The 21,638-nt window shown below is 40.8% G+C and overlaps 1 protein-coding gene across 1 annotated transcript in view; it reads left to right on the top strand.

The window, feature by feature from the left end:
• tgfb2 (transforming growth factor, beta 2) overlaps positions 1 to 21,638 on the top strand; it is a 276,666-nt gene that overhangs the window by 69,917 nt on the left and 185,111 nt on the right.

Raw genomic sequence — 21,638 nt, 5'->3', positions numbered from 1 at the left:
GGATAACACAGGAACGCTTCCAATACGGATGCTTATTTACATTGTGGTCCTCGAGCACCGAGCTGCTGATCCGCAAGCTGCCCTTCTAGTGCCTTGTGAGAGAAATCGCTCAGGACTTCAAGACCGTGAGTATACATTTCTTTTATTGTTGCTTGAAAATGATTTTTGGGGGACTTTTTCCATACGCCCATTTGATTGAGTGGTGTCGCATTGAAAATCTACTGTCTTTAGCTTCTGATGTTACCGTCGCGGGGTACGGATGCGGGACCCGCAAAGAATTCGTCATTAAAAAGATATATAAACCTATATAAACCTCTCTCAGCGTCACGGAGCTCTGCGGCTCCGATTACCGAGACCGTGCGGCGCTGCGGATTTTGCCGCAAGAAGTCTGTCCTTGCGGGCAACAGGTGTTACTGGCCGCTCTGCATCAAAACAGAGAAGAATGGAGAAGAACGTTGCCCGCTTTCGATGTTGCCGCTGATCTGAGCATGCAGAACTGTATCTCACATTCATTGCAGCTTACTTTTGGATGTTGAAATTCGGATGTGTATAACAGTAACATTACTAACAGATAAAATCAATTTCAATGCGTTGATCAGACTGAAGGCTTTTTTTTTTTTTTTTTGATCGGACTGAAGGCGCAAGTGCGTCGTCTTCTCCCTGACGTCATGGAAATGACCCGGATGTACAAACTGTTTTCATGGAGGGCTAAATTTTAGCTGCAAATTTGTCATTTTTAAATGAAGATTTCTCCGCTGAATTACAAATTTGGGCTTACAGATTTACTTTACTGCATTCATAAGGGTCTTATAAATACATATCAGCTATTTCTTTCTGAGATCTGACCACATTTATTTCAATGCAGGTCTACTTTAACCACATTTAATCACATGCATGATTTAACTAATTTTACTCAGATTTTCAGACATGCACCACAACCAGCATGTACAACATTTACCACCTTCCTCCTTAAATAAGGGTCACCTGTTTGACACCTTTTTTTTCACAGAAAGAAAAATACAGACAATGCTATTTTTTTGACAGCTTGATATTACTTTTTCTTCCCTTTCTGTAAAGTAATACAAATTTGATCATCTTTTCTTCATGTGATTTGGAATAGAATATGCAGTGTTCCCAATGCTATTATTTTGGACACAGTGTTATGTGCTTCATATCAGTAACCCTTGTACTTTCCTCTCAGCATCAGTTTTAGATACAGTGGTAACAGAGTAATGTAGTTATTATCGGTAATGTAGTTGTTACCAGCATTTGAATAATTAGAGTCTAGGCCACAAAATTATAAATTCATCAAAGAATGCCTGTAACAATACAGCATACATTATCTATATTTTTATTTTACTTTCTACAATCATTTTACAGTTATTTTGTGTTTGTGTCCAATAACTTTAGAATTACAAAAAAAAAAAAAAAAAAAAAAAAAAATTAGGGATGCACTGATCCACTTTTTTTTTTTTTTGCTTCCAATCCTGATACCTGAATTTGGATATCTGCCTATACTGATACTATGCATGTGATGATTGATTGATTGATTGATATGTTGTGGAAATGAATGAGCGAAGCTCGTCATTATCTCACCATGTCATTTAGGTCCGTCAGACTTGATTTTGAGTAAATGCTTCAGGGGAGCATTAGCATGGCAGAAATCTTTCAGCTTCTGGGGGGGGGGGGGCGCTCCGCCCCCATATTCCCCACCTTTTTAAGCATTTTTCTTTTTTTGCTTTTCAGCTGACCCCCCAATTGCAGCCCTCTTAGCCCCCTGCCACTTTAAGCACTTTTTAAATGTAGATGCAAATTAATAGTCAAAGATTTCAGCTAGTTGACAGTAGGATTGTACAATATGGCCAAATTATCATATCTCAATATTGTCATACATGCTGTCCATATTCTTGAGCCGTTTAGGTGGGTAGGGAGAAGTGCCATGGGATAAAAAAGCTTTTCAACGTACCATCCCTGGTTCTCAAGACCTAAGTGGCTCTACTGTCTCTCTCTCTCTCTTTTTTAAAGAAATTTATGTGTACCTTAGTAAACACTTGTAGAGTTCCACCTTAGATTTGGAATGTATAATAGAAGATATACCTTCCTGAATTGTCATATCAGTATGATATACGATATGACTATGAATTGACACAAAGTGCAGCAACAGTGAAAATTAAACATTCTTAAACAAAACGGTAATAATACAACACTCATTTTGCAATCATCATAAGGTTAGTATACTGTGCCCTCCAAAAGTATTGGAACACTTGGAATTTCACACATTTTGTTTATGCCATTTTAAATACAAGAAATACAAAAAATAAAGAATAAATATTTCTAAAATTATCTTCCTCAAACTCAAACTGAAAGCAAATCTCTAAAACTTGCTAAAACCTGTAAATAATAATCAGTTTTATTGCCAGTTTTCTTTAGACAAGTCAGGGGATGGAAACATGAACATTTCCAAATCACCAAATATGTCTTGGACTTTATTTGCATCAATTATGAAGAAATACAAAAGTTTCTTTCACCAAAATATCAAATCTAGGCCTTCATCTCAAATGTACTTTTTGTCAAATTGGAGCTGAACTTTCAGGTCTTCTTGTGAAGAAAATCCTCCTCTACACCACTTCATCAGGAAGCTGGATTTTATATTTTGAATTAATTTATATCAAGTTGTAGAGATTTGCTTTCAGTTTAAGGAAGATAATTTTTGAAAAAAAAATGTATTTGAAATGGAATAAACAAATTAAAATGTGTGAAATACCAAGTGTTCCAATACTTTTGAGGGCAATTGAGAAACAGTGAGGAGCAGCATCTTACATCTCATATATAGTGCAGCAGATAAGAGAATATTTAGAGTGGAATCCTGCAAATGGTGATACAAGCAGCAGATTTGGCACAAATAAACCATAGACATGAACTCTTTAAAAAACTGATTGGCCACTTGAATTGTCAATGAGCAGTCAGGAAGGGGTCAACTGAAGAATTACACAGGGGTCAAAATTAAAAGATGCTCCAATCATATAGAAAACTACACCACATTATTTGCCTGATCATAAAGATTCTAAAAAGGTATACTTTGTACAATCTGTGACTGAATGTTATGGTGTTATGAGGTAAAAGCAGCAAGAATGGTGACAAAGGTCATTTTCAGTTTGTACAGGGGTCAAAAGCTAAAGTTGCTCCATTAAGTTCACTCCATCTGTATTTGTGCTGAATTTAATGCTTGTATCACCATTTGAAGGATTGTTTCAGTTATCTGCTGCACTAATAAGCCCACAGAGCATGAACCAGCTGCTGTCTGTTAGCTTAAACATGTGTATATAATGCAACCAAATTGAAGGAGAAATGCTGCTTTTAACAACCTGGACCTCATTTCTGACATAAAATATGGTTGTTTACTCACCAATATAAGTTTGGTGTGATTAGAAGTCCATAGTTCAAACGATGTGTTCAGTTCAAATCTGAAGCGAACATTTTCTTTTTCTACTAAGGTGGATTTAGAACGTTTTGTGTTACACAGCACAAACTACTGGACAGGAGGAACCTAGCAGTCAATGTGACTCACTGATTTGGAAATGCAGGTCTTTCATCCAGACTTGTGGTGCTGTGACATGTCAATCATCTGTGTCCAATCAGATTTCAGGGGAGTCCAGTGAAACCCCGGCCTCCGCTCTAGCTCCACCCATTCCAGGAAATGTTCAACATTTGACATTTGAACATTTCCTGTTTCATTGTGGCTGAGAATTCAGCACTTCCTGTTTGAATGTGAGTTTGCCACTGAGTTCCCGCGAGGTTCCATGGGATCTTGTCTGTCAATCCAGGAAGTGTTTGACATTTGAACATTTCCTTTTTTTTACTGTGGATTTGAATTTTGGCACTTCCTGTTTAGGACACCCTGTACCATGAGTGAGCTTCGCACTGCTGCGCGACGCTACGCTCATACTATTCCGATACCAGTGCTCTGTTTGCTTTAATATTATTATTATCATTATTATTGATTTCATATGAGTATATTTTGTATACCCAGTTAAACAGATTCATGTTGAAGTGGTATAGAGGAGAGTTTCTTAAAAAGAAGACCCGAATACTGAGAAAAATGTTCAGTTATTTTACCTACTATATATATATATATTTATTTATATATTAGGGGTGCCGGAAAAAATCAATTCACTTCCGAATCGCGATTCTTATTTATTACGATTCTGAATCGATCCAAAATGTCCAAGAATCGATTTTTAAAAAGCATTTTTTAAAACATTTTCTTACTTACTCGCTGCGTGTACTGTTTGTCAGGCAACAGCTTCCGTACTACAGCGTCTCCGCGAGGGGAGGGTCCAGCGTGCTTCAAACATTCGTGAGCTGTAGCTTATCATGGCGGACGAAGAGCTAATTCAGCCAGCACCGTCTTTGCTGAAGGCAAATGTTTGAGCGCATTTTGGATTTTATTATTTGCTGCGTAAGAAGGAGCTTGACATGACTTATGCAGTGTGCAAAATCTGCAAAATGAAAGTCAAGTACTTCGGAAACACTTCAACTCCGCAAGCCCACATGCTACGCTATGACCCGGAGCTAAACGGAGTGGAGCAGCGGTCTCTGCCGACTACTGACCAGCGCTTCGCTAAACTGCCAGCCAACTCTGAACGAGCAAAGCAGATAAGCAAATTTACATCTAGAATCACTTGATTAACCTTGTAAAGCTGCATTTTCTTAAACATAAACATTTTTTAAGTAATATAACTATTTCTCAGAGCTGTTTGAATCGAAAATCGATTCTGAATCGAATCGTCACCCCAAGAATCGGAATCGAATTGAATCGTGAGTTGTTGTACGATTCACATCCCTTATATATATACACACGGGTGTCCCAAAAATATATGCAACATTTTATCAGCAAAGAAAATGGTCAAAACATATGTCTAGGAAATAAATTTATGGCTGGATAGAAAGCTGAAAGGTTGAAGTTTTTCATACCAATGTCAATATTGGCCCTGCATTTTGTCAGTCTCTTAGACAATATGTTCTATGTAGGCCCCGTGTTGGCCATTTATGGCCTGCAAACGCTTTGGGGAAAGTGTCCTGAGGAATGTTTCGGATTTCTCGGCAGATGTTTTCCTTCAATGTATCGATGCTTGGCATCAACAGAAACTTCAGGGTCTCTGCAAGTAAAAAAGAAATATAAGTGATTAAGTTTGTAGCATTTAAGGGTCAAATCAAGTGTTTTAAATGTTGTATATTTACCTCTACACACATCTACACATACATACACACATACACACACATATATATACAATTTTGTTGTATATAGTACAATGACAATAAAGGCTCCATTCATGGGGGAGGTGATGGTCTAGTGGTTACGCATTGGGCTTGAGGACCAGAGGATCCTCGGTTCAAATCCCAGCCTGATGGGAAAATTACTAAGGGCCCTTGGGCAAGGTCCTGAATCCCCTAGTTTAGTTAATCCCGGTGTGTAGTGAGTATCTTGTACGGCAGCACCATGACATCAGGGTGAATGTGAGGCATTAAAGCGCTTTGAGCGCCTGGTGCAGATGGAAAAGCGCTATATAAATGCAGTCCATTTACCATATATATTATATATATATATATATATATATATATATATATATATATAATATATATAAATAAAACAAAATTAAAGGATTATTAACCAAGCATTGGTTCTATATTGGAGTTATGTCATCTTTACGCTAGCTTTATAGCCGAGTTATTCCAGCTCTACATGGGTTTATATCAGAGTTATGGCAGATCTACACTGCTTTTTTATCGGAGTTATGGCGGCTCTGCATTGGTTTTATGTTTGAGTTATTCCAGCTCTACGCCAGGTTTTTATATCGGAGTTATGCCAGCTTGATGCCAGTGGTATCTCTGAGTTATGCTGGCTCTACGGCGGGTTTATATTGAAGTTATGCTGGCTCTACATGGGTTTCCTGGCTGGAGATTGAATCCCTCATCTGTTGTTCCAAAGACACACTACACTATCCAGCTATAGCTATATATGATGGGCGATTGAGAAGTTTTGCGCCTGACCCAGAAAAGGTGTGGGTGTGGTTCTCCATCTTTTGTATTCTGGGAAACCAACATCTCTCAAGAATGTGTAATGTTTTGACTCACTTGGTGCAATATTGGGAAATATTAGTTTCTCAGAATGCAAAACATGGAAAACCACACCCTATTTTTTCTGGGTCAGGCACAAAACTTCTAAATTGTCCCTTGTAGATCAGTTATGCTTCAGTTACTCCGACTAAGATCTGCACGTCTCCGCTTTTACCACTGAATTGGTCTACTTGCGCATCATGTGTGATTCGCATATTATAAATATAAATAATAAAATAATAATAATAATAAAATCATTAATGTCCTTCTATCTCATGAGACAATACAGTGTGCGCCCGTCTAGTCACTTTTCAAGTTGCAGCGCCTGCTGTGACTGAACAGTCTGATTCTAGAACGGGCAGTGTGCACGTGTGTTCCAGCCACAAATGGCTAAAACATGCATGTGCACACACATTCCAGACATGAACGGCTGTGCGCACGTTGCAGCCACAAACCACTGGAACTGCCGTGCGCACAGCTGTTCCAGCCGTTTGTTGTTGGGACATGCATAAATAAAGTAGTTGATAAAACGTTCTTGCCGCTATTGTTTCTGGATGACAACGTTTCTTTTCATCCTACACATGGGCGAGTCACGTTCAGCTTGTCGGATCCTTAGTTATTAATCCGTTCAGATATCGTCAACGTTTGTGCAAGATGTTGGACTTGGGAGGTTGGATGAAGTTGGACGACAAATAGAACGCTGGCGGTGTGGCAACTACGCAAACAATCAGGAACCGTCAAGACAGAAAGCAAAACGGAATACTGACAAATTGAAGTTGTTGTCAGGATTCGTTCACATTTTTCAACAGTTTGAAAATTATGATGACGGTCAGCTACAGGATCAAAGCTGGACGACAGTTAATGTCTCCGAAAATCAGTGTAAGTCCAGGTTTGTTGTTTCATTTTGGCTTCGGTGTCCTTTGTCAGTGCTGTGTGAGGGGCTTTACAAACCATACCATACCAACTTTATTATAAAGCACTTTAACACAACCACTGTGGACACAAAGTCTAAACACTAAAACATCCATTAAAATAAACATTTAAATAAATGAGTAAGAAGTACAATTTAAAACTAAATACACGCCACTTTGTTCATTCACGGCAGTGTTTACCACAGACATCAGTCCTCAGCAATCTGTCTGTAATGAAAATAAATCCCATGATCCAACAAGACCAAATAAAATAATTTTAAATTAATCCGTCTCGCCTCCATGTGGAGCGGAGACACCACGCAGCACTGTATATGCGTCGGATGACGTGCTCATCAGTATTTAAGAGTTCCACCTGCCAAACAAAAGGGCTCTGCTGTCACAATTGGCCATGATCTTGGCTTTGATTTTATTTTCCCTCCTTTCTTTTGCCCATCGTCTGGCCCAGCTTTGATTATTAGGTGTTTTATTTTCATTGTTTATTCTCTGTTCTGTTTTGCTTTGTCACTTTGTTTCTTTGTTACTTTTTACACTTTGGCCATAGTTCAGTTCTGTAGTAGTTTTGTTCAGCCAGTTTGTGTTTCATTTGTTTATCATTAGTTATCACTTGTTTATTTTGTTCTCTTCATATGTGATATTGTCTCTTATGCTTTGAATTGTGTTTTGTTTCTGTTATGATGTAGTCTCTGTTTTACATATAGTTTGTTAGTCACTTTGTTTTCTTAGTCAGTTCCTGTTCAGTTTTGCCTTTGGTTTATTTTCCTATTATTATTCTCTGATCAGTTATTTAGTTTTTCTTTTGTGCTTATATCTGATGGTTGCGTTTTAGTTCTCATGTTCATGTTCTGTTTGTAGTAATTTATTACTCTGATCTCGGTTTCTGTTTTAGCTCTGTTACCAGTTTTTCCTTCATCCCATTTGTTTGTGTTCACTCCATGCCCCTGCACCTGCCATTGTGTCTTTGTCTCTCACTTTGATTCGGTCTGCTTAGTGTTTTCATTGACTCATGCTCTTGGCACCTGTTCACGTCTTTGTTTTCATCACTCCACGTTGTGTTTCTTCACCTCTCTATCTTGCACAGTGCACAACCTTTGTCCTCCAGCCACGCCCCCTTTCTAGATAATTCACCTCACGTGCACCTTGTTAACTCCTATTTAACCTCCTCCCAGCTACCATACCCCTGCCAGTTTATTGTCTTTAGTACACATTCCAGCTCCCGTATCAGTCCTGTTTTTGCCAAGCGTGTACTATATCCTGCTCTGTTTTCCTCGACCGTGCTTTTGCCTCTACCCGGGTGCCTGTCAGAGCTCTATTGAGCTGAGTATTCCATTAACTTTAACTAGTAATGACTTCATGACTTTCTTTGCTAACAAAATTTTAACTATTAGAGAAAAAATTACTCATAACCATCCCAAAGACGTATCGTTATCTTTGGCTGCTTTCAGTGATGCCGGTATTTGGTTAGACTCTTTCTCTCCGATTGTTCTGTCTGAGTTATTTTCATTAGTTACTTCATCCAAACCATCAACATGTTATTAGACCCCATTCCTACCAGGCTGCTCAAGGAAGCCCTACCATTATTTAATGCTTCGATCTTAAATATGATCAATCTATCTTTGTTAGTTGGCTATGTACCACAGGCTTTTAAGGTGGCAGTAATTAAACCATTACTTAAAAAGCCATCACTTGACCCAGCTATCTTAGCTAATTATAGGCCAATCTCCAACCTTCCTTTTCTCTCAAAAATTCTTGAAAGGGTAGTTGTAAAACAGCTAACTGATCATCTGCAGAGGAATGGTCTATTTGAAGAGTTTCAGTCAGGTTTTAGAATTCATCATAGTACAGAAACAGCATTAGTGAAGGTTACAAATGATCTTCTTATGGCCTCGGACAGTGGACTCATCTCTGTGCTTGTTCTGTTAGACCTCAGTGCTGCTTTTGATAGTTGACCATAAAATTTTATTACAGAGATTAGAGCATGCCATAGGTATTAAAGGCACTGCGCTGCGGTGGTTTGAATCATATTTGTCTAATAGATTACAATTTGTTCATGTAAATGGGGACTCTTCTTCACAGACTAAGTTAATTATGGAGTTCCACAAGGTTCTGTGCTAGGACCAATTTTATTCACTTTATACATGCTTCCCTTAGGCAGTATTATTAGGCCCCACAAATCTTAGAAACATGGTGTCTAACCAGATCCTTACTCTGGATGGCATTACCCTGACCTCTAGTAATACTGTGAGAAATCTTGGAGTCATTTTTGATCAGGATATGTCATTCAAAGCGCATATTAAACAAATATGTAGGACTGCTTTTTTGCATTTACGCAATATCTCTAAAATCAGAAAGGTCTTGTCTCAGAGTGATGCTGAAAAACTAATTCATGCATTTATTTCCTCTAGGCTGGACTATTGTAATTATTATCAGGTTGTCCTAAAAGTTCCCTAAAAAGCCTTCAGTTAATTCAAAATGCTGCAGCTAGAGTACTGACGGGGACTAGAAGGAGAGAGCATATCTCACCCATATTGGCCTCTCTTCATTGGCTTCCTGTTAATTCTAGAATAGAATTTAAAATTCTTCTTCTTACTTATAAGGTTTTGAATAATCAGGTCCCATCTTATCTTAGGGACCTCGTAGTACCATTCACCCCAATAGAGCGCTTCGCTCTCAGACTGCAGGCTTACTTGTAGTTCCTAGGGTTTGTAAGAGTAGAATGGGAGGCAGAGCCTTCAGCTTTCAGGCTCCTCTCCTGTGGAACCAGCTCCCAATTCAGATCAGGGAGACAGACACCCTCTCTACTTTTAAGATTAGGCTTAAAACTTTCCTTTTTGCTAAAGCTTATAGTTAGGGCTGGATCAGGTGACCCTGAACCATCCCTTAGTTATGCTGCTATAGACGTAGACTGCTGGGGGGTTCCCATGATGCACTGTTTCTTTCTCTTTTTGCTCTGTATGCACCACTCTGCATTTAATCATTAGTGATCGATCTCTGCTCCCCTCCACAGCATGTCTTTTTCCTGGTTCTCTCCCTCAGCCCCAACCAGTCCCAGCAGAAGACTGCCCCTCCCTGAGCCTGGTTCTGCTGGAGGTTTCTTCCTGTTAAAAGGGAGTTTTTCCTTCCCACTGTAGCCATGAGCTTACTCACAGGGGGTCGTTTTGACCGTTGGGGTTTTACATAATTATGTATGGCCTTGCCTTACAATAAAGCGCCTTGGGGCAACTGTTTGTTGTGATTTGGCGCTATATAAAAAAAAATTGATTGATTGATTGATATTTTAATAGTTTTTACAGTGCACAGATAACATTGTGATAATGGATCAAATACATTTGGCAGAAAAAAAAAATCAGAGGAAATTTTGACCCGGTCATTAATGAGGCGCAGGTTCCAATGCAGGATTCCCCATAGATATGGCTCACATCGGATAAATGTCCCGTCAGATCGCAATTATTTCCATTAAAAACCCCGAGCAGTCTGGACGTGCAGAGGTACAAATTAAAGTTCAGCTCTGACACTCGCTGATTTGTGGAAAGTGGGAGAGGAATCATTTCTGTGATTAAAAGTCCGACTATTTAGTTTTTCACACCGTGCTCAGACTCAGAGCCGCAGCCTGGATGTGCAGCTTTTAAATCAGACACAAAGGCTGTGGTTTGATACTTTTCTGCTTTTAATCCTTTGTCTTCCATCGTTATATAGTGCGCACGCTGATAAATGGATCAGAAAAAGCTGCACATTTACAGCACGAAGTCGGTAAAGAGGAAAATGTACAGCTTACCTTTGATTTGGAGGTGATGATTGTAGAAAGAAAAGCTTGTTGAGGGTCAAATTAGTCCAGAATAAAGCATAATCCAGAGACAGAGAACTTGAAACTGTCACGAACGTCATTGCATGACACGTTAGAGCTGTGCAGCTGCATAAATCAGGCTTTAAATTAATTAAATAAATCATAAATTGTAAATTTGATAGCTTAATTATTTTTATGTTTATTTTGATACAACCCCAATTCCATTGAAGTTGGGACATTGTGAAAAATGTAAATAAAAACAGTACAATAATTTGCAAATCCTCTTCAACCTATATTCATTGAATACAACACAAAGGCAAGATATTTAATGTTCAAACTGATAAACTTTATTGTTTTTGCTCATTTTTGAAATGGATGCCTACAATTCGTTTCAGAAATGCTGGGACAGTGGTATGTTTACCACTGTGTTACATTACCTTCCCTTCTAACAACACTCAATACATGGTTTTCTGAAGTGTTCCTGAGCCCACACGGTAAGATCCTTTACACAATGATGTTGGTTTTTAATGCAGTGCTGCCTGAGGGATCAAAGGTCACGGGCATTCAATGTTGGTTTTCAGCCTTGCCGCTTATGTGTAGAAAGTTCTCCAGATTTTCTGAATCTTCTGATTATATTATGGACTGTAGATGATGGAATCTCTAAATTCCTTGCAACTGAAAGTTGAGAAACATTGTTCTTAAACTGTTGGACTATTTTTTCATGCAGTTCACAAAGTAGTGATCCTCACCCTATCTTTGCTTGTTAACAGCTGGAGCCTTTGGGGATGTTCCTTTTATACCCAATCATGACACTCACTGTTTCCAATTAGGTGTCTTTGAGCATTCATCAACCTTTCCCAGTCTTTTGTTGCCCCGTCCCAACTTTTTTTAAAATGTGTTGGAGACATCCATTGCAAATGAGCAAATATTTGCACAAAAACAATAAAGTTTATCAGTTTGAACATTAAATATCTTGTCTTTGTGTGTATTCAGTTGAATATAGTTGAAGAGAATTTGTAAATCATTGTATTCTGCTTTTATTTACATTTTACTCAATGTCCCAACTTCATTGGAATTGGGGTTGTAGGTTGCTGACTTAGGCTAACAGGCCCTGGACCCCTCCTGCAGCATCTGCATTGTTTCATTACAGATGTCTGGTCCTGCAGCTGTCTCTCATAGCAATGGAAAGATGCCAACATTGTCAACATCTATAAGCGTAAAGGTGACAAGGCTGGCTGTGACAATAGTTGTCTACAGCATCATGCTTGCCCGTCTTCTTGACAGTGTTCTCGACACCCGTTCTCCCTGAGTCTTAATGTGGGTTTCGGCAGGAGTGAAGCACTATTGACATGATTTTTTGTCACTCGACTGCTTCAAGAAAAATGTAGAGAACATCATCAAGCTCTCTACTTGGTCTTCATTGGCCTCACCAAGGCCTTTGACACTGTCAACCATGACCTCCCATGGAGCATCTGCGTAAGTTGGTTGCCTTCCACGTTTCGGCTATGCTAAAAGATTTCCACACAGGGATGTCTGCCAGTGTTATCATTGGTAAGGTACAGTCCTCCAGCTTCAGTGTTGATGTCACCGTCAAGCAAGGTTGTTGTCCTTGCCCCTGTGATCTTCAACATGTACCTTGTGTCTAGGATGGGTATCGGGAACCGGTTCTTTTCGGGTATCATTAAGAAATGATTCAATCCACCGACATCGATAGCCTTTTGCTTAATGATTCCCTTATTGGTCCTTCAGAGCAGCTGTTCAGGGCATTTCCCTGATCTCTAGTAATACTGTGAGAAATCTTGGAGTTATTTTGATCAGGATATGTCATTCAAAGCGCATATTAAACAAATATGTAGGACTGCCTTTTTGCATTTACGCAATATCTCTAAAATCAGAAAGGTCTTGTCTCAGAGTGATGCTGAAAAACTAATTCATGCATTTGTTTCCTCTAGGCTGGACTATTGTAATTCATTATTATCAGGTTGTCCTAAAAGTTCCCTAAAAAGCCTTCAGTTGGTTCAGAATGCTGCAGCTAGAGTACTGACGGGGACTAGCAGGAGAGAGCATATCTCACCCGTGTTGGCCTCCCTTCATTGGCTTCCTGTTAATGCTAGAATGGAATTTAAAATTCTTCTTCTTACTTATAAGGTTTTGAATAATCAGGTCCCATCTTATCTTAGGGACCTCATAGTACCATATTACCCCATTAGAGCGCTTCGCTCTCAGACTGCGGGCTTACTTGTAGTTCCTAGGGTTTGTAAGAGTAGAATGGGAGGCAGAGCCTTCAGCTTTCAGGCTCCTCTCCTGTGGAACCAGCTCCCAATTCAGATCAGGGAGACAGATACCCTCTCTACTTTTAAGATTAGGCTTAAAACTTTCCTTTTCGCTAAGGCTTATAGTTAGGGCTGGATCGGGTGACCCTGGACCATCCCTTGGTTATGTTGCTTTAGACGTAGACTGTGTTTCATAAGTATTGTATGGCCTTGCCTTGCAATGTGGAGCGCCTTGGGGCAACTGTTTGTTGTGATTTGGCGCTATACAGAAAAAAGTTGATTGATTGATTGATTGTTTGAGGGTGTTTGTCGGGAAAATGATCATTTCTCTACATTGATTACAGACCCTGCAGTGGGATGTGCAATCAAAGTTACGGTTAACTATTCAAAAAACAAAAATACCTTATTGGTTTGATTCTTATTAGATCGATCAGCGTTTCATCTGTTCATCAAACAGGATGCACAGCACATTCGTCAGTATTTCACAGGACTCAGAAACTCATAACGACATGAAAATAAATAATTACTTTGAAAATAGAGAGGAAACACCCTGAATTTGAAAATCTGCATGATGGTGCTGCAATAATAGCATGATGATGCCCTAAGACATTATTCGGTGCATATACACGGAAGTGAAGAGGGGACAGCAGGGTTCTCACCAGCATTATAACCTTTTAACGGCCCATTATGCTGCTGCATGAAAAAAATTATGCTGCAGCTGGGCTGGTTACACTTAGGGATGGGTATCGGGAAACCCGTTTTCTTTCGGTATCGTTAAGAAATGATTCGATCCACAGGCATCAATAACCTTTTTGCTTACAATTCCCTTATCGGCGCTTCAGAGTGACTGTTGTTTTGGGGGCGTTTGTCAGGAAAATGATAATTTCTCCTACATTGATTATGACCCTCGCTGCAGCGTGTCTTTGCTTTGAACCTTGAACCAATCGAAGCAGTAATTCACTTCGTTGACTCATTGTTTTATTTCGGTTTATCTTAATTTTCCCCCGCTAAAACCCTAAAGAGCATATGTCTGTGAGTAATATTTACCTTTTTTTATGTTAAACCAACCTGTTATGGTCTTCTGAAACAGTTGATAGCTGTATTGTATAACTTAAAAACGGGACCGATGCTAACGCGTTAGCATGTCTATGGTGTTTTCAATTTTAAAGTTCGCATTAAGCTGTTCGCATCTCAGCACGTCTGTGTGCATTTGTTTTCTGTATAATAATTGATGGCTCAGCGTTCGTTGTCGTAAAAGAGTCAAATAGTAATTTTTTTAAAATTTATTTTTATTCATATGTTAATAATAATACTAGCAGCTTCCAAGAATTGTGTACAGATCCTTGCAACATGGGGCCGTGCATTATCCTGCTGCAACATCAGGTGATGTTCTTGGATGTATGGCATAACAGTGGGCCTCAGGATCTCGTCACGGTATCTCTGTGCATTCAAAATGCCATCAATAAAATGCACCTGTGTTCTTCGTCCATAACAGACGCCTTGCCCATACCATAACCCCACCACCACCATGGGCCACTTGATCCACAACATTGACATCAGAAAACCGGTCACCCACACGACGCCACACACGCTGTCTGCCATCTGCCCTGGACAGTGTGAACCGGGATTCATCCGTGAAGAGAACTCCTCTCCAACGTGCCAAACGCCAGCGAATGTGAACATTTTCCCACTCAGTCGGTTACGACGACGAACTGGAGTCAGGTCGAGACCCCGATGAGGACGACGAGCATGCAGATGAGCTTCCCTGAGACGGTTTCTGACAGGTTGTGCAGAAATTCTTTGGTTATGCAAACTGATTGTTTCAGCAGCTGTCCGAGTGGCTGGTCTCAGATGATCTGGAGGTGAACATGCTGGATGTGGAGGTCCTGGGCTGGTGTGGTTACACGTGGTCTGCGGTTGTGAGGCTGGTTGGATGTACTGCCAAATTCTCTGAAATGCCTTTGGAGATGGCTTATGGTTAGAGAAATGAACATTCAGTACACAAGCAACAGCTCTGGTTGACATTTCTGCTGTCAGCATGCCAATTGCACGCTCCCTGAAATCTTGCGACATCTGTGGCATTGTGCTGTGTGATAAAACTGCACCTTTCAGAGTGGCCTTTTATTGTGGGCAGTCTAAGGCACCCTGTGCACTAATCATGGTGTCTAATCAGCATCTTGATATGGCACACCTGTGAGGTGGGATGGATTATCTCAGCAAAGGAGAAGTGCTCACTATCACAGATTTAGACTGGTTTGTGAACAATATTGAGGGAAATGGTGATATTGTGTATGTGGAAAAAAGTTTTAGATCTTTGAGTTCATCTCATACAAAATGTGAGCAAACCAAAAGTGTTGCGTTATATTTTGTTGAGTGTACAAACAAACTGCAATCGATCAAACGTTTTTTTTTTTTTCCTCCAAAATGAGACATCCTGCACTGACGTGCAGCAGCCGGCTGAGCTCAGCTCAGAGGTATGAAGAGACATTCATGCCAAAATGTCTGAAACGAAATGCTTTTGATAAAAACTACAGATTTTATTTATTTTTATTTATGTACAGAGATCAAGGATTCAATGACCAATTTAAAATGTTGTTGACATAGAAAACCTGTAAAGCCTAGTTTTAGTACACAGAAAATTCAGAAGAGGCATCGAAAAGGGAATCGATAAGGAATTGGATTGATAAGCGGAATCGATAATGGCATTGATATCGATAAAATCTTATCAATACCCATCCCGCTATTACGCTGTTTCCAAGGTCGTGTAATGGGAAAATGATCATTTCTGATGATCAGAAATGATGATCATTTCTGATTGTGCACCTGCAGCGGGTCCAAAATCAACCTACAGAAATGATCTTTTTTTTTTATCAACCTCAGCCAAGCCCATTTAAAGATGTCAATCATGACTCACTTTCCTGCTGACTAAAGTTGCTACCGGACTATTATCTGTTATTGCGGGCAAGAAAAAAAAAACGGCCACCATTTCACACCGCAGTTTTTTTTTTTTTTCCTCATGACATGCATTTTCCATGGGACAGCGCACAAAGGTTCTCTTGTGTGGATCATTGCGTGTATGGGAAAAATTCTTGGTGGAAAAGTTCTTGTACAACCATGAAAGTTCTTCTGCAGTGTGCCGCACACCGAGGGCTTGGGGGAAAGTTCTCTTACAGTCGCTAAAGTTCTCCTGCAATGTGCATCGCACCGAGCGCTGGGGGAAAGTTCTCTTACAGTCGCTAAAGTTCTCCTGCAATGTGCATCGCACCGAGCGCTGGGGAAAGTTCTCTTACAGTCGCTAAAGTTCTCCTGCAATGTGCATCGCACCGAGCGCTGGGGGAAAGTTCTCTTACAGTCGCTAAAGTTCTCCTGCAATGTGCATCGCACCGAGCGCTGGGGGAAAGTTCTCTTACAGTCGCTAAAGTTCTCCTGCATGTGCATCGCACCGAGCGCTGGGGGAAAGTTCTCTTACAGTCGCTAAAGTTCTCCTGCAATGTGCATCGCACCGAGTGCTGGGGGAAAGTTCTCTTACAATCGCTAAAGTTCTCCTGCAATGTGCATCGCACCGAGCGCTGGGGGAAGTTCTCTTAGTCGCTAAAGTTCTCCTGCAATGTGCATCGCACCGAGCGCTGGGGGAAGTTCTCTTAGTCGCTAAAGTTCTCCTGCAATGTGCATCGCACCGAGCGCTGGGGGAAAGTTCTCTTACAGTCGCTAAAGTTCTCCTGCAATGTGCATCGCACCGAGCGCTGGGGGAAAGTTCTCTTACAGTCGCTAAAGTTCTCCTGCAATGTGCATCGCACCGAGCGCTGGGGGAAAGTTCTCTTACAGTCGCTAAAGTTCTCCTGCAATGTGCATCGCACCGACCACTAGGGGAAGTTCTGTTACAGCTGCTGAAGTTCTCCTACAATGTGCATCGCACTGAGCACTGGGGGAAAGTTCTGTTATAGCTGCTGAAGTTCTCCTGCAATGTGCATCGCACCAAGTGCTGGGGAAAAGTTCTCTTGCAGTCCCTGAAGTTCTTCTGTAATGTGCATTGCACCGAACACTGGGGGAAAGTTCTCTTACAGTCGCTGAAGCTCTCCTGTAATGTGCATCGCACCGAGCACTGGGGGGAACTTCTCTCACAGCCGTTAAAGTTCTTGCAGCGAGCTGCACGCCAAGTGCTGCAGGATAGGGGAGACCAAGGCCAGCTTCCCACGCTAGATTTTTAAATTTATAATGCTCTGAAACACTATTGCCTGCATTTTGAGTGCTAAATTGTGTGAGGTAAGGCCATAGTTTTTATTTTTTTTTTCAATCTTGTTACAGCCATACTTTAAAGCCAAAAGAAACAAGGCATCAGGCCAAAACACAGAACGTGTCAGGAACATCAAAACTGCTAAACAGCAGTTTATTCAAGAAAATCCTTGTGTTTTTTCTTACATTAAATAACTTGTAATTAAAGTAATTTTAAGTAAAAAAAAAAGATTTTTAGAAGTACTTGATATTTGTCTGTAAATTAAAACCATGATGATTGATTCCTTCATTTAATGTTAAAATAAGGAAATGTTTTTTTTTTTAATCATTTCAATTTCTATTTATTTTCATTTATATAGCACCAAATCACAACAGAGTTGCCTCAAAGCGCTTCACACAAGTAAGGTCTAACCTTGAGCAGCAGTGGTAAGGAAAAACTCCCTCTGAGGAAGAAACCTCAAGCAGACCACACTCAAAGGGGTGACCCTCTACTTGGGCCATGCTACAGACATAAATTACAGAACAATCCAAAAACAAATATACAGGAAATGCTGTTGGTGCACAGGACAGGAGGGTCTCCAGCACAAATACAACTCCCATCTCTGCATGGAGCTGCACCTTAAACAGAGAGGAAAAAACAGAATCAGGCATCAGAAAGACAAGAAATACAGTATAATTTGTCAGCATTAAACAACAAGAAAAACAGGAAATACTAAGGTGATTGCCGGCCACTAGCCCTAAGCTTCACTAAAAGACCCAGAATTTAGGTAAAGTTGAGGCCTCGGCAAGCTCTGCTTCCTAATAAATGAATTTAAAAAGTGCGTCTTAAGTCTGGACTTGAAAGTCTCCACAGAATCCGACTGTTTTATTGAAGCAGGGAGATCATTCCACAGAACAGGGACATATCTATGACCCACAGACTTCTTATTCACCCTCGAGACACAAAGTAGTCCTGCACCCTGAGAATGCAAAGCCTGGGCCGGTACGTAAGGTTTAATTAGGTCAGCTAGGTAGGGAGGTGCCCGTCCGTGAACAGTTTTATAGACTAGTAGCAGAACCTTAAAATCTGATCTCACTGGGACTTCATGTCAAAAGTCTGGCTGCAGCATTTTGAACCAGTTGGAGAGCCCTAATGCTGGACTGCGGTAAACCAGAAAATAGAACATTGCAGTAGTCCAATCTAGAAGAGATAAATGCATGGATCAGGGTCTCAGCATCAGCCATAGACAGGATGGGACGAATCTTTGCTATATTTGCAGGTGGAAGAAAGCAGTCCTCGTAATATTTCTAATGTGGAGGTCAAAGGACAATGTAGGATCAAAAATTACCCCACAGTTCCTCACTTTGTTAGTGTGATGTATGACACATGAGCGTAGGCTAAGCGTTAACTGGTCAAATTGATGCCAATGTCTCACTGGACCAAGAACCGTCATTTCAGTCTTGGTGGTGTTTAAAAGTAGGAAGTTTCTACACATCCAGCTTCTCACTGATGCAAGGTAATCTTCTAAGGATTTTATGTGAATGAGATTACCAGCAGTTATTGACATGTATAACTGAGTATCATCAGCATAGCAGTGAAGGTAATCCCAAAGTGCTGAAATATGTTCCCAAGGAATGCTATATAAAGGGAGAAAAGCAGGGGGCCTAAGACGGACCCCTGTGGAACCCCAAATTTTATGTCACTAAGGTTTGAGGTAGTGTTACTGTACAAAACATACAAAACACAGGGTGGAACGACTAGACAAGTATGACATCAACCATGCAACAGCACTCCCAGTAATCCCAGAATGATTTTCCAGCCTATCAAGTAGAATATGATGATCCACAGTATCAAATGCAGCACTGAGATCTAACAGCACAAGAACCGTAGTGGTGTCTGAATCCATTGCAAGCAGAAGATCATTCACTACTTTAGTGAGAGCCGTCTCTGTGGAATGATATTTTTTAAAAGCAGACTGCAGTGGCTCAAAGAGATTATTCTCAGTAAGATAAATAGCCGTGAAACCACTTTTTCCATAATTTTAGAGCAAAATGATATCGGTTGATAGTTTTTTAATATACTAGAGTCAAGATTAGGTTTCTTAACTAATGGTTTAATCACTGCAGATTTGAACATTAAGGAACAGATCCAGAAGTTAAAGAAAGATTAATCATTTCCAGCACAGTCGGCCCAAGAGCGGGCCACGTCCTTAAACAGTTTTGTTGGTATGGGATCGAATAAACAGGTTGTGCTTTTTATTGACGCTACGAGTACGAAATAATAAAATAGCTGCTGTTTAAAGAGGCTTTATTTTATTTATAAGCATAGCAGCAGGTGTGACTTTGCAGAGATGACAGGTGAGCTGTACTTTCAGCACATTTAATCAGAGGAAGGTCTCCTCTGCAGCTTCAACTTCAAATTGGTGGCATTTTTGGAACCCTTTCCTCACATTTTGAAACACAGAGATGTTCTCTTCTGTCTGGACATCAGATTTTGGTATATTTATGTAGACTAACAAAGAAGGCCCTTTTATAAGCCCATAATGCAAAAGCTCCGTGGGGGCGAAGCCTAAGCATCCCCCGAACCCCCGGTGTTTTAAGGTGATGTTTCCATCCCATTATGCTAAGAAAAAAATCCTGCTGAGAACCCTGGACAGGGAAGCTGGAAGCCAGTCAGAGCTGGGGGTGCTGACAGAGATTCTAGGCTATATCATGAGATCACATTTAATGCTGCACAGAAATGCAATATTCACAATTTTTGTAGTTTTAGTGCAGTTTTCCTCAGCCTGTCAAATCAGAGCCATTCACATTGCAAATAATGTTTTTTATTCCATTCCTGTGGAAAGTATCATGTGTGGTAACAGTTCCAAAGACTGCACACCCTAGTGAGGCCATCCACTTCAGGCCAATGGCTTTAACCTCTCACATGATGATCTTGGAGAGGATTATTCTCAAACACTTGACACCTGGTGAACAGCAAGATGGACCCCCTGCAGTTTACGCATTAAACTAGCATCGGTGTGGAAGGCGCTGTCATTTTTCATGTCGCTGTCACATCTGGAGAGCAATGAGAGAGCTGTGAGAGTCATGTTTTTTTTTTTTTTTGTTTTTTTTTTTTTAAACTTCTTCAGTGCCTTCAACACAATTCAGCCATTCCTACTCGGGGAGAAGCTGGAGCTGGAGTTGACTGTAACCTGGCTGCATGAACCATCGACTACCTCACTAACAGGCCACAGTATGTGAGGCTTCGTGACTGTGTGTCTGATGTGGTAGTCTGCAGCATGGGGCCCTACAGGGTACCGTGCTCTCTGCTCTCTCCTTTCCTCTTCACGCTGTACACATCAGACTTCAAATACAACATGGACAGTTGTCATCTCCACAAGTTTTCCGATGACACAGCCATCGTCAGACGTGTGTCTGAGGGGAACAATCTGGAGTACAGGAAGGTCATCACCAACTTTGTGGCCTGATGTGAACTGAACCACCTGAACATCAATGCCTGCAAGACAAAGGAGGTGGTGATTGACTTCAAAGGGAAGGCTCCTCAGATTGTGCCTGTGAACATCCCAGGCTTGGACATAGAGATCGAAATACCCAGGTGTTCACCTAACAACAAACTGGACTGGACACACAACACAGATATCCTAAACAATAAGGACCAAAGTTGTCCCCACCTGCTGAGAAGTCTGGGTCCTTTGTTGTGTGCAGGACACTGATGAAACCTTTTTATGACTCTGTGGTGGCATCAGCCATATTTTAGAAGGCTCCTCAGATTGTGCCTGTGAACATCCCAGACTTGGACATAGATATCGAAATACCCAGGTGTTCACCTTAACAACAAACTGGACTGGACACACAACACAGATATCCTAAACAATAAGGACCAAAGTTGTCCCCACCTGCTGAGAAGTCTGGGTCCTTTGTTGTGTGCAGGACACTGATGAAACCTTTTTATGACTCTGTGGTGGCATCAGCCATATTTTACACTGTGGTCTGCTGGGGCTGTGGAAGTTCTGAGAGGGACAGGAAGAGACTCAACAGATTAGTCAGAAGGGTTAGGTCTGTCCTGGAATGTAGTCTGGACCCCACAGAGGTGGTAGGTGAGAGGCGGATGTTAGCTAAGCTGACATCATTATGGACAACCCCTCTCACCCCTTACATGAGACCGTGGGAGCCTTATGCCCCGTTTACACATAGACGGTAAGAGCTCCCGGAAGCGTCCTGGAAGAGTTTTTGGCCGTCTTAAGGATCACATGCCATTGTTAACGCCAGCACTAGGGGGCGTGGCTTAGTTTCGGCTTTACCGGGAGTCGTCGAAAAAAT

The sequence above is a fragment of the Thalassophryne amazonica genome, chromosome 7, assembly GCF_902500255.1.
Source record: "Thalassophryne amazonica chromosome 7, fThaAma1.1, whole genome shotgun sequence".
Lineage (NCBI taxonomy): Eukaryota > Metazoa > Chordata > Actinopteri > Batrachoidiformes > Batrachoididae > Thalassophryne > Thalassophryne amazonica.
This window is presented reverse-complemented; position numbering and strand designations above follow the sequence as displayed.